This window comes from Hemibagrus wyckioides, linkage group LG09, assembly GCF_019097595.1.
Source record: "Hemibagrus wyckioides isolate EC202008001 linkage group LG09, SWU_Hwy_1.0, whole genome shotgun sequence".
NCBI lineage: Eukaryota > Metazoa > Chordata > Actinopteri > Siluriformes > Bagridae > Hemibagrus > Hemibagrus wyckioides.
In genome coordinates this window covers 10,550,220-10,564,243 of record NC_080718.1, presented here as the reverse complement: position 1 = coordinate 10,564,243, position 14,024 = coordinate 10,550,220, and the positions used below count along the sequence as shown (strand labels likewise).

The 14,024-nt window shown below is 36.5% G+C and overlaps 1 long non-coding RNA gene across 1 annotated transcript; it reads left to right on the top strand.

Annotated features, from left to right (window-relative positions):
• The first annotated feature begins 9,762 nt into the window (after nucleotides 1-9,762).
• On the top strand, nucleotides 9,763-13,712 carry LOC131359844 (uncharacterized). The gene is made up of 4 exons (XR_009205815.1): nucleotides 9,763-9,787; nucleotides 11,452-11,502; nucleotides 11,637-11,674; nucleotides 12,834-13,712. It is a non-coding gene; the product is annotated as an uncharacterized LOC131359844 (long non-coding RNA).
• Nucleotides 13,713-14,024: the final 312 nt, after the last annotated feature.

Genomic DNA, 14,024 nt, shown 5'->3' with positions numbered 1-14,024 from the left:
TGTAAACACAGCTATAAATAATGCACTGTGGACAGTGTATAATTATTAGCATAGTTTAGATGGTATTAATATTAGTTTTAAAAGTGTACAGAGTGACAACAGAGCTCAAACTTGTGTTGTGTTCACATGCCAGTAGGTTACAATAAAGAACACGGAGTTCAACAAGAGCCAGAGTGCCACTATGGATCTTCCGCAGGTCTGATTACATTAACAACAATGCCTGCGATATTTTCCTTTTGTTTTGGCAGGGAATATCAGTCGGCTGTTTCACCCCACTGATGCGCCGTCTGTTACACGCGCTGAATTATTGAGCGCTGCAGCAGCTCAGCTTTCACAGCCAACAACGTTCATTCACTCCACATCTAGTGGCAGGTGTTTCCCCTTCAGGTTCACTTCTAGATGAAAGGATCAAAGTAGCTTTAGGATCAGTTTTATCCTGATCAGACAGTCCAGATCCTATTGTTGCCTGCAATTGTTTCTCACTTTTTTTGCCCTTCTTTTTCACACCTGAACCAGACATTGCATCAGTTCATGAGGAAAGTTTAAACTTTTGTAGAAAGCTTTGCTCTGTATTGGTCAATTAAGCTCTAAATCTATTTTTTTATTAATTACTGACACATGTACATGGAAGTGCCTCTTTGGATATGGTTACTCCACAAAACAGCAGGAAAATACTGCTTACCTGTTTTAGGTTTTAAAAGTTTTAGTTTTTGATTTGATTTGCGTTATATGGTGACATTTTAAATGTTTTCTGGAAAAAATTCACCAGATGTTTTTGGGTTTTGTTAGGTGATTCTGAGGGATTTCTACTTTTTTCTTAGTAGAGGAAAATAGGTTTAAACATTAATACATGATAAAAGCACGTGGTTACTTTGCGTTTATATATTTAACAATGTTTTTATGAATCACTGTATGTAACAGCACACTAACAATGATGTGGGCTGTTACACACAGCTTAACCAAGTCAGGAGACAATGCAAAGCATGCAAATTTCACAAAATGTCTTATTTCAGCTGGTATGGTCACCTAGATGGTAATTTTGATTGCAGCTGTGATGCACACAAGGGCATTAAATTCTGCATCCCATAAATAAGTACTAGCACATGGTTGGATTCAAAGTTTTAGTTGGAATCTGTATGTATTGGGTTTCACTGCCACCACCATACAGGTGAGGGATTATCCGTTGTGGCATCATGAAACTTTTGTTAGTTGCAGTGACTAATCACTCCAAATTGTTCTCTTAAGGGTGAATCTGGGAGGGTTACAGAATTCATTTCCTGTAACCGCATGGAGTCATCCATCTTCATGCCACTTAAGGATTATGTGGTAAATTTATTGCAATGTCATGAACTCTGTATTATAGAAAGTTACTTTTAAAATTTTGTCTTTTGGACATTTATGTGTCTGCAGTGTTAATGTTTTTTTTTTTAATTTAACAGCAAACCTTTAAAAAGGTGTCCTGCACGTTCCTGCACGTGGCTAAAGATGGTCAGGTGAACACCTCCACCTGGGAGCAGGAGCAGGACAGTGATTCAGAGGAACAGTACGACTCTGAGGTAATTCTGTGTTTCAGACCTGATGTGTATCTACAGATGCTGCTATTCCCCTGAATGGGAGGCTGTAACATTTACTGTGTGAGTTTTAATGATTTATTGCTAATGTGTCTTGCAGGAGAGTGAGGAGAGCCTTAGCCAAGAGGAGATGGAGGTGCCCTTTACTTGGTACGATTCTCTTCACAGTTTAATGGTATAAAGGTGTAATGTATGTTTAATACACTAAGCATGTAAATCTTTTTTCTTAGGGACCATCTTACAGAGAGAGGGGTAACTGATATCGGCCTGAAGCTGCATGCTCTCCGTGAGGCGTTCGCTGTGAGTAAAACCTTTGTTTAGCTGCTGTTTTTGCTCAGGGGAAGTTCACTCTGCTTTAACATCTATTATGTGCTGTCTTATATTCAGATTCATCTTACCTGCATCCACAATCAGAACTTCTTGTTCATTATGGGGAAGAAGATTGTGATGCATCTGGCAGCAGTTAACAACCAGGTGACTTCAGAATGATGATAGACTGTTTCCTTGTGCAAAATACTTTCAGTTACTGGGCTTGAAAATGATGTAGTTGTTAAAAAAACAAAAAATAAAAAGTAAACCAAAACAGGTAATATACAGCACATTATCTTTATTGGAGTAAAAGGACATGTTTAGGTTTACATTCAGGTTTGTGTAAGGGAATAAATTAAGTAACCACATAGAACATCATAAGTGAATTACAGAGATTTTTTTTTCTTTGTTTGTTTTAACAGGATGCAGGTCGTGTACAGCTGGCCTACGAGGCTCTGATTCGTTTCCTGAAGACTCCTTCTTATCAGGACTGGATTGCAGCAGAGCTCTCCGTGTCCTATGTAAGCTTATAAATGCCTTGTGTAACATGACAAATGTTTAAATCTAAAAGATTTTGATTATAGAAAACTCCAGTAGGACTCCATTATGTAAAGCTAATTTCTTTTTGTATCTTTTCTCCTCTCTGCAGGTCTACCACTACAACTTCATGGACGTGTTTTATGATCTGCTTCTCTGTAGATACTTCATTAACGGCTCAACACCTCAGCCAGTAAGTGTCTTATCAGGGGGATTTAAAAGAGATGCTAGAGTTTAGTTTATCTATTTTATTGCATTTTGTTTTCTCATATTTTTAACCCTGGCATTAACAGAGCTTGTCGTCTTTCTTTTCCAAAGTTTAAGGGAGGATTCTTGGAGTGCCTGCTTGCGCTCATCAGCATGTGGGATGTAAACGTGTGGGAGCCTGCAGGAGAGATCTACTTCACAGTGCTTATTGTAAGTGTCGAATATCTTCTGATGCCATGATACACAAATTCTCAGCATTGTATCTCTAAGACAGTGACATTATACTGGATTTGTGTGTGTGTGTCTGTGTGTGTGTGTGTGTGTGTGTGATTTGTTGACAGGATCAGCGTACAGGCCTTTTTGAAATATTTTTCTCTCAGCCCCTGGAGCTGTACAACGACCCACCAGCTTTAGCCAGCACCATTAGGCATCTCTTTCGGCAGCATGTCGGGATGATGATGAAGACTCTGGAGAGGCTTTGAGCAATGTCCTTCCCTTACCTCTACACCTCCCCAATTCCCATATGTAAATAGTTGTAGCTTTTATTATAGTGCTTATTTAGTTGACTTCAATCAAATATTTTATTTGCATCTAACTATTATAGCTGATCATTTCTGATCAAGATATATAAATAAATAATGTTCCTTTTCACTGTAACTCAAATACATGAAATTAATTTCTGACAAATGTACAAATCCTTTTTAAAGAGTGTCAGAAACTTTGAGTCATTCACTACAGTCTGAAATAAAAAATGACAAATAACAAAATACTCATAGCCTTCAAATATCCTTCAAGACCCAACCTTTCAGGATTATGGTCTGAAATTCTAATCGTAAAGGATCATAAATCTGAGATGACACCATATAACACGTCTTAGTGGATTTGTTTATATGGAATAGTATTGACAAATGCACAAGATACTTCATTATAATTGAATTATACTTCATTAGGTTCAAGGTTCAAGGTTCTTTATTGTCATATGGTGGTATTGACAATAAAGAACCTTGAACCTTGAACTTGAACCTTGATTTAACTACATCCTTAAATGAAGCCTTAACTTTATTATTTATAAAGAAGAAAAATGTTTTAATCAGCAATCTTTTAAGGCATTTTTCTAGTGTTTTATGTAAAAACAACAGCAACCTAAAATCATATTTAGGTCCGACCATGAAATGGTAAAATGAAATGAAAGAAATATTTCCTTACCAATACCAAGAAATATTGTAAATTTTTATGAAATAAATAATAGTAGTTATGCTACTACACTATGAAATAAATTAAAACGTTATTTTTTTAACAGAATGACTGGTGTAAATGGTGAGAAACATAATCATCCCGTTTAAAATTTTTACCCTGTCCCTGGTTCTTAATGTATTGTGCTGACCTTCTTGAGTATCAGAGAATGTTTGCACCTTTTGTAACAGTTGTGTATGCACAGTATTTTTAGTAAGGCTTATATAAATGCCAACCAAAATGCCCCAGTCACCGCCCCTCTGCCCCCAGAGGACCTAGAAGACTCCCTGGCATACCTAGTAAAGGAGATTCTTGACTCCAGGCAAAGAGAGGGTTGACTCCAGTATTTAGTGGACTGGGAGGGCTATGGCCCAGAGGAGAGATCATGGGTGGACAAGCGAGACATCCTTGACCCAGCACTTAGGAATCCTTGACATCCTTGACCCAGACCCAGGAATTCCATGATAACCACCCAGACCCCAGACGTAGGGGATGCCCTAGTAGGAGAACACCAGGAGGTGTTAATGGGGGGGGGGGGCTTTGGGGCCTTCTGTAACATCTTCAGTCGCACCTCCCGCTCTTCACCACCAGAGGGGATCCTCACCCGAATACTGACACTTCCGGGTCAATCAGTTCACTGTGTTTAGCCATTTAAGTCATGCTTAGTCTAAGCTAAGTGTGAAGTATTGTAAGTTGTCCTGCGTTTCCAAGCCTTGATTCATTGCTCATGTTTGCTTTAGTCTAGTTTTCTGTTTTATGGTTTTGTCTGCCACGTGTATTGCTACCTTCTGGTTATTTGAACCCAATTTTTGCCCGATTGGATTGTTTGCTATTTGTTTACCATTAAACTCTGCACATGGATTCTCCTAATCCTGTCTCAGCAAATGCCTTACAAGGACAGAGCTAAAAAAAAAATTTATGGTCCCTCACATTTATTTATTTATTTGTTTGTTTGTTTGTTTGTTTACATTTTGTATATTCTGCAAGTATCTAAACTTGGGATGTCAACTGCATTAGTCTTGGCAATTTTATAACTGTGTGTGTGGGGGGGGGCAAAAAATAAAAATTTTATTAATTTTAAATAAAGTGTAGAAGTTGGTTTATTGCTTTTACTTTTCCTTCTGTTGCCCACACCACCTTTATACTTACATTTACATGGCATGTGATGCCTAATGTGATGTCATGTAAATTTTGTTATATCTGTCACACAGTTACATTGGTTTGACTTTCAGTATACATCTAAAATAATATTTATTTATTTATTTGTTTATTTGTTTGTTTGTTTGTTTGTTTGTTTATACTTTCTAAATTTATATATAAATATTTATTTATAATATTTATTATCTGTTTTTGTTAATTGGTATATATATATATCGTCCTGCATCTTCAATAAACAAGCTACAGTTAGTCCAGAATGCAGCCGCCAGAGTTCTTACCAGAAAATATGATCATATAACCCCAATATTATCATCCCTGCACTGGCTACCTGTGAAGTTTAGAATTGACTATAAATTAGCTCTACTCACGTACAAGGCTCTAATTGGTTTAGCTCCCACCTATCTCTCCAGTCTTCTAACACGTTACAATCCACCACGCTCTTTAAGATCACAAAATTCCGGAATTCTGGTAGTTCCCAGAATATCAAAGTCCACAAAAGGGGGTAGAGCTCCTAAACTTTGGAATAGTCTTCCTGACAGTGTTCGGGGCTCAGACACATTCTCCCAGTTTAAATGTAGACTAAAGACTTCTCTCTTCAGCCTGGCATACATCTAACACATCCCATAACCTTGTACTCCAGTACATCTGATTAAATGCACATTCATCTAGTATTGCTAATATTATGAACAGCAGCTACGCTAATGCTGTTCCATTGTTTCCCTTCTTCTACCCATCCCGAGGCATATAGAGACTGTGCCGGCTCCAGTGGCATCCGGAGATGGATCAGCTCCAGCCGGGTTCTGCTTGTGAGGATTGGGATATTCAAAGCAGCGCTGTGGACAACAACCTCCTTATTGATTTACATAACATTCTACACACGCTGTATCTGCATCACACAATTGTCACCCAAATGAGGATGGGTTCCCTTTTGAGTCTGGTTCCTCTCAAGGTTTCTTCCTCATACCATCTAAGGGAGTTTTTCCTTGCCACAGTCGCCTCAGTCACCTCAGGCTTGCTCACTTGGGATAACATCTAGGACTGTCTGTCTGTTTGTCTGTTTATATGTTAGTTGTTTTCTTATGTCGTTTCTCATGTAAAGCTGCTTTGAGACAATGCTCTTTGTTAAAAGCGCTATACAAATAAAATTGAATTGAATATACATATAAAATGTATTTATTTATTTATTCATTTATTTTTAAATAAATAGTGGACAAATATGTTCATATCTCAGCTTGCAATCTGTCACTTTAAGTGATTGTGTTCAGTACTGAATCATCCCAAGTGCTTGGTTTAACTGCATAATATCAAAATACCAAGTTCCAAAAAACCCTATGATTAAATAAATAAATAAATAAATAAATAAACAAATATTATTTTAGATGTATACTGAAAGTCAAACCAATGTATATGTAACATTTATATGTACAGAAAAAGTTGCAGAATTCAATTTTTGCCACACTGTAGTTTTGGAAACAACAAACATGATACTACTTTCAGTATCTAAACAGTTCCTCCAGGATTTTGTGATTCTGAGATCACAGAAATGAAAACAAGATGAAGCAGACTCTGTGATATATTCAGAGGAGTTTGCGATTTTGTCAGTGTTTCAATACCTGTCCCTTTAATTAAGCTACACAGAAATTGTCACAAATCATTGTTAAATCACATCTGTGACCTTCCTTATAACAATTTAATTTAAAGTGATTTGATTGTATATTGTGCTGCTTAACTGTTATGAAACATATTTTCCTGTAATTCAGGAAACCTCCTGCACTTCCTGATGAAATACTTATGATAAACACACGTATGTGTACAGTACATTCCTCAGACTTGTGAGAACTTGTCTGATTACAGGCTGTGGCGTTTTTTTTCTTAACAACCTGCTCCCATTGCTCTCATTTAAAATCTACCAATTTTACCATTTGCTTTCTTAGGTTGGGCCAATACTAAGGATGACCCTCCAAGGGCAATAGCAGGACAAGACAGAATGGTACAGCCTCATGATGTTGTGGTGCTCAGTGGCATTGAGAGCAAGGTGCAATTGTGGAATACCAGTGGGAGCAGGTGTCTGGAAGCCACAAAGCTGTCATAGAGTTTTATCTCACACATTTTGAGCACACTTGTAGATATGGACCTGAAGTACATTCTGAAGTACTGCTCGGTGTGTCCATTCCTTTCAGAAAAGTGCTTTTAAAGATGAAGTGAGGGTGTCTGGCCTGTCTGCTGGAGCATAGAAGTTCATGCTCATCACCACAGACAGCGTATTTGTCTTAACCCAAGCACTATAAGCTGCCACATCAGTTTGATACAGACACTCTGTTAGGAAATATTAATCTGAATATTAATCTGATTATATAAATGTGATTATTCTAAAAAATAAAATACTTTCCTAGGATTTCATACATGCAGTATTCTGACTCCAATTCAAAATAGTCATGTCAACAATTGTCATATCAGTAAGAATTATTAAACGAAGAAAACCCAATTAATACTGTACTGTGACCTGTAATGTGACTGGTCTTTAGTAATTTAACAAAACAAAACTGTCAACTGAAAGCAAGTTGTTGGTCCTAATCGTTTCACTTGGCTTGGTTTCTTTGGAGAGGACTCAGTTTGGCTAATGCTGACAAGATAAACGAGGACAACGATGAATGAAGTAGATATTTAATTGGCCCATGTTTACAAAGTTTATAAATTACAACTAAATCTTCAAAACAAATCTAGGTAATGGACAATCAATAAATATTGTCATATGTAATAGAACAACTGGTTGTTTTTGTCTAGTGGTGATTTGATGCATTATTAATTTGTACATTGATATGTTTTTTTTGTTCTAAGAATCCCTGGTCATGTTTACATGTGTTGCTTTGTTTTGTAAACATGTAAACATCACCAGACTGAACGACTAGACAAACTTCATGCAAAAATGGCATCATGATTTTCTTCAATGAATTCTCCCTTTTTTAAATTACAATTGTACTAGGCACTGATTAGCCATAACATTAAAACCACTCGCAGGTGAAGTGAATGACATTAATTATCCTGTTACAGTGGCAAGGGGTGGGTATATATAGGGCAGCAAGTGAACATACAAGTCAAGTCATGAAGCTTTTATTGTCATTTTGACCATCTATAGCTGATAAAGTACACAGTGAGATGAAGCAACATTCCTCTAGGACCCTAGTGCTACATAAAGACACAGAGTTACATAAGACAACACAGGACTAAAGGCTAAAAAGTAAATTAACCTATCAGGTTGATTGAATTAAAGACATATCTCTTCATAAAGATTTTGGACATTCAAAGAGATGTCAACCCCGTGAGGACTATGAGGATATCAAACTCTTAATCAATACACAAAATAACATTCTACATATGCTGTGTCTCCATCATTGAACATTTGCAGGCTTCAGCATGGAGGAAATGCATGAATCTATAATGAACTCAGATGCTGAGCTAATTTATGGGTTGCTCAGAAGCCCATGGTTACACTCCAACTGACTGTATATGACTTTATCATTATAATTTATAATCACACTCTCCATTCTTTATAATAATTTATAATCACACTCTCTGGTATTGATAATAATTTATAATCACACTCTCCGGTGTTTATAATAATTTATAATCACAGTCTCTGGTGTTTATAATAATTTATAATCACACTCTCCACTGTTTATAACAATTTATAATCACACTCTCTGGTGTTTATAATAATTTATAATCACACTCTCCATTGTTTATAATAATTTATAATCATACTCTCTGGTGTTTATAATAATTTATAATCACACTCTCAATTGTTTATAATCATTTATAATCACACTCTCCATTGTTTATAATAATTTATAATCACACTCTCTGGTGTTTATAATAATTTATAATCACACTCTCTGGTATTTATAATAATTTATAATCACACTCTCCAGTTTTTATAATAATTTATAATCACACTCTCTGGTATTTATAATAATTTATAATCACACTCTCCGGTGTTTATAATAATTTATAATCACACTCTTCAGTGTTTATAATAATGTATAATCACAATCTCCAGTATTTGTAATATTTTATAATCACACTCTCCAGTGTTTCTAATAATTTATAATCACATTCTCTGGTGTCACCTAAATGAGGATGTGTTCCATTTTGAGTCTGATTTCACTCGAGATTTCTTCCTCTTACCATCTAAGGGAGTTTTTTTCTTACCACACTCACCTCAGCTTTGCTCATTAGGGATAAATACAAACAAGTCTAATATTAATCTTAACTTTTTGCTCTGTAAAGCTGCTTTGAGACACTGTCCATTGTTAAAAGTCCATTGTTAATCTATCAGTTCTTGAATTTGATGTGTTGGAAGCAGGAAAAATTGGTCAAGCAGGAGGTCAAATTGGTCGTGAGCACCCAAGGCACATTGAAGCGTATGAGGAGTGAAGGATAGCCTGTCTGGCCCGAATCCACAGAAAAGCAGAAAAAACCTCAAGTTAACTATGATAGAAAGGTGTCACAACACACAGTGCATCACAGCTTGTCAATTTTTACTAAAGGCTAGAAAAGTAAAAAGTGAACTAGTGTGTGAGAAGAAAGCAGAATTAAGTCTTGGTTTGCGACATGCGTTCATGTTTAAGGCAGTGAAACTAGTTGAGCTGGTTTTCTGCTTGGGTTTCACAAGCCAGACACTCATCTTTTTGTCTTGTTGCATAACATTCAATAAATAATATTTGATGACTTAACTTGTCTTTGTGCAGATGATCTTCACTTCATTTTTTGAGGTGAGCCATTTTGATGACCTGCATGTTAGTCTGCTTACTACTGGCCTGATGAAGCCTTTTCTTTTGGGGCTTGGCTGTTAATCTGTTTTATTTGTGCAGTAGTTTACACTTTCATGCTATACTACTGACCACCTTGTAATGGAGTTTGAATGAAACTGTGGGTCTTTTTTTTAAGAACTATAATTTAGAGGTTTCCCACTAAAGGTGGTTATTATTTATTCTCTCACAATTTTTATATTTTTGATTTGTGACAACAAATGCTATGGGTATATGTTAAAAACCATCATTTGGAAATTTTTTGCTATATATTGCTGTCTGTTTGTCTTTTTTGTATGTGATATTTTGTTTTTTTATACAGAATGTAGATGAATTACCACATATAAGAGGTGTTGAAGCATTAGTGATATTTGTGTGTGTGTGTGTGTGTGTGTGTTTGGCCCATGTGACTTGTGCAATGTGGCCAGTTATCCTAGTTAGTCTGAAAGCGTCCGCTTTATTAGGAACACTTATCATGTTACAGCAGTACAGTATATCATGCAGATCCAGACCAGGCTTTAGTTTATGTAATAATGTATTTTATTAATCTGTCGACAGATTTTAAAATGCACTTGAATGAATAAGAACCATATGAAGATTAGCATTTGTTGAACAGCTGATTAATATGCTAGGGCTCTGCCACACCTGTCCCTTTGCACAAGCTGCCACTGGTCCTAACTGTTTCTAATTGGAGCTAGATGAGCAGAAGAGCCACACTAAATGTGACAATGAAAAGAACACTAGAAAAGAAAAGAGACATATAGTTCTTTTGTTTTGCACTGTTTGCACTAGGTTGCACATGATGCACTTTTTGTGGCTAGGAGAACTTTAAGTCCTTAGCTCTGTGTTGTCATGTAGCTCTGTGTTGTTTTATGTAGCACCTTGATAATAGCGAAACGTTGTTTCATTTCACTGTGTACTGCGTCAGTTACACATGGTTGAAATGACAATAAAACTTTCTTGACTTGTCAAGACTTCACTTGTCTAGAGATTTACAATTCTTGCAGTACATTATATGGACAAAAGTATTGGGACATCTAACCATTCCACCAACAGGGACTTTAATGACGTTGTATTCTAAATACACAAACATTTATATGGAATTGATCCCCCAGTTGTAGCTATAACAACTATAACTCCTCTGATAAGGTTTCCACAAGATTTTGTTGTGGGAATTTCTGCTCAATCATACAGTAAAGCATTTGTGATGTCAGGCCTGGCTCGAAATCTCATTCCAGTTCATCCCAAAGGTGTTTAGTGCGGTTGAGATCAGGGCTGTCTGTGGGCCAGTCAAGTTCTTCAACATCAGACTAATCCAACCATGTCTTTATGGGCCTTGGTTTGTGCACTGGGGCACAGTCATGCTATGCTGGAATAGAAGAGGGCCTTTCCCTTTTATTTATCAGTGTAAAATCATTAAAATGCATTTGATCTTTTTTTCTAAACCACTGTCTGGTGCCTAAGAGGGTATGACCATGCCGTGGTTTCTTCAATTGCTTTTATTTGTATTAGTAGACATCCCATACAAGCCCTTAAGCTGCCAGGGTTAGAAAGCAGAAGCTTAAATTGAGCTTATCTTTGTCTATTAGTAAAATGCTACTTTTCTGCTAACACATTTCTCTCTATAGCAGTTCTTCAGCCTCTTTCATCAGGAAGACATGGTCCAAATGAAGGCCCAAGTAAGTCTATAATGCTTTTTTGACAGATCTTGAGCATTTGAATTAGATGTTAGGCAAAAAACCTATATGTACATAACGATAACACAATTATGTTTGATACTATAAAGGCCCCCTTTACCATTTTACTATAACAGGTCATCAGGAAGAGAGAGAGAGAGAGAGCAAGAGAGAGGTGAGATTAGAAACATTAGAAAACTATTGGGAAAGAAGGGAGATTTTCCCTGTATTTTATGCAAAAAATAGTGGCTTTTATATATCGTACAGAATGTTATGTTGTACAAAAATATATATTATGCATGTATCACGATCCTCGCAGTTCACAGCACAAAAACTGGGACACAAAAACACTCATTTATGTAAGTGGTGGTTTGAATGTTTATGTAGGCCTAACTGAACAAAAACATTAGTGGGTAACTTAGCTAGCTAGCTAGTATTCAGAGTAATGTAAGTGGTAGGCTAATAGGCTAAACAGCAGTGTGTTGACTTTAAAGATAATCACTGCTCAGGTTGCCCAGATCTCACTCACCTATACTTCTGTTTAGAGTTACTGTGTGAAAGCCTTCAGTACTGTGTGAAAGTCTTCAGCACTCTATTTTATTCAATACATATTTAGTCATAGAAGTTGCTGATACACTGGCTGATGGGAAAAAAAGATCAAGTCACAAGTAAATAATACATATAATACAATAAGACTAAATAATACAAATCCCAGGTTTCCTCCCACAGTCCAAAGACATGCTTCTAGGCTGATTGGAGACTCTAAATTGCCCATAGTGTGTGATTGCGTGAGTGAATGAGAGTGTGTGTGTGTGTGTGTGTGTGCCCTGCGATGGGTTGGCACTCTGTCCAGGGTGTATCCTGCCTTGATGCCCGATGACGCACAGGCTCCCCGTGACCCAAGAATAGATCGGATAAGCGGTACAGATAATGAAATGAAATTCAATTCAATTCAATTCAATTCAATTTTATTTGTATAGCGCTTTTAACAAAGAGCATTGTCTCAAAGCAGCTTTACATGAGAAACGACATAAGAAAACAACAAACATATAAACAGACAAACAGACAGACAGTCCTAGATGTTATCCCAAGTGAGCAAGCCTGAGGTGACTGAGGCGACTGAAATACAAATCCCACAGTCGGCTTTCACTGTTACCATTATACCTTTCTAATATTTTAAATAATAGTAGTATTATGTATAATAGTATTTTTATTTAAATATATTAATATAAATATTTATAAAATTAAGAAATAATCACATTTATTTTATGGAGGTGATTATGAGCACAAAGCACATTACAGAAAACTTTTTAAACTTATATTATTTCTTTCAGAGCCAAGGGTCTCAGTGACTGACAGTAGGCAGTGGTCTCTCACACTACAGCCTCTGGAGCAGTCACCAAGAGACCTTACTGATGCTGAAAAGCAGGACGCTATTCTCAGAGGGCCGGAGGACATCGCAGCAGCTCTAAGAGACATAAGTTCAAGTCTGAAGCAATCACTGCAAAATGTGAAAAACTAAAAAAAAAACAACAACAAACCCCCCCATAAAAATAAAGCTTACTATGTGAAATAAATGGATGGTGGAATTACCTTCTGTTTAAGCTTTATACCTGTGCTTTTCCATGATGAGGCTCCAATGAACGCTAACCACATACTAACTACGGACTTTGTTTAGGTCTCCTGAGCCTTTTGAGGATCTGCAAGAGAGGGTGAAGCCAAGTCTTGAGTCAGTCCCTTCAGGACTTTGTGATTTTTCCAATCACAGAAACGAACATATAACCAGGCAAACTCTGCAATATCCAGAGGAGCTTGCAATTTCTCAAAATGTACTGCAGATTTGTGCCAAGATCCATCTTGTGACATCATCACAAAGCAGATTCAGCCCAAGCCTCTTCGAATCAGGTGCGTTAAACATGAGTATAGCTATCATAGAAAGTAATTACGTGTATGTGTCTTAACTGGGAATTTAAAAGAAGAATTGTGTGCTCGCAGTTTTATCAATTCAATTCAATTTCTGAACAAAAAAAACTTGCTGCAGCAAAATCAGTCATGTTTATACGTACTAGCAACCAGAGCCCACTCCACTAGCTAATCTCAGACCCACAAAACTGTCCTGAAAATCATCCACTTTATTCTTACCAGCTATTGTGCATCCACATTAACAATATTGCACAAGAATCACAAAAGTACATATTAACAGTGGCTTCTATGGCAGTTTAAGCAAGCAAATTTGTCACTTAATGGATCTTTAACTCCCATGATGTGAAATGATGGCACAAATAGAGCAGTTACTGAAGATGAATGAATAATAAATGAGTTGCACTAATTGCATTCTACATCGTACTCAGAGTCTTTCAATTTATTTGAAATATGATTTAAGCTTAATTATCATGAGAAAAATAATAAAAATTATAAATTATCTTAAATTCTAAATACAGCTACATGCATTATAATTGTAATATTTCATTGAATTAATTGCCAAATAGTGGAAATAAGCTTGGAGCTGGGATTGAAGGTAGAGT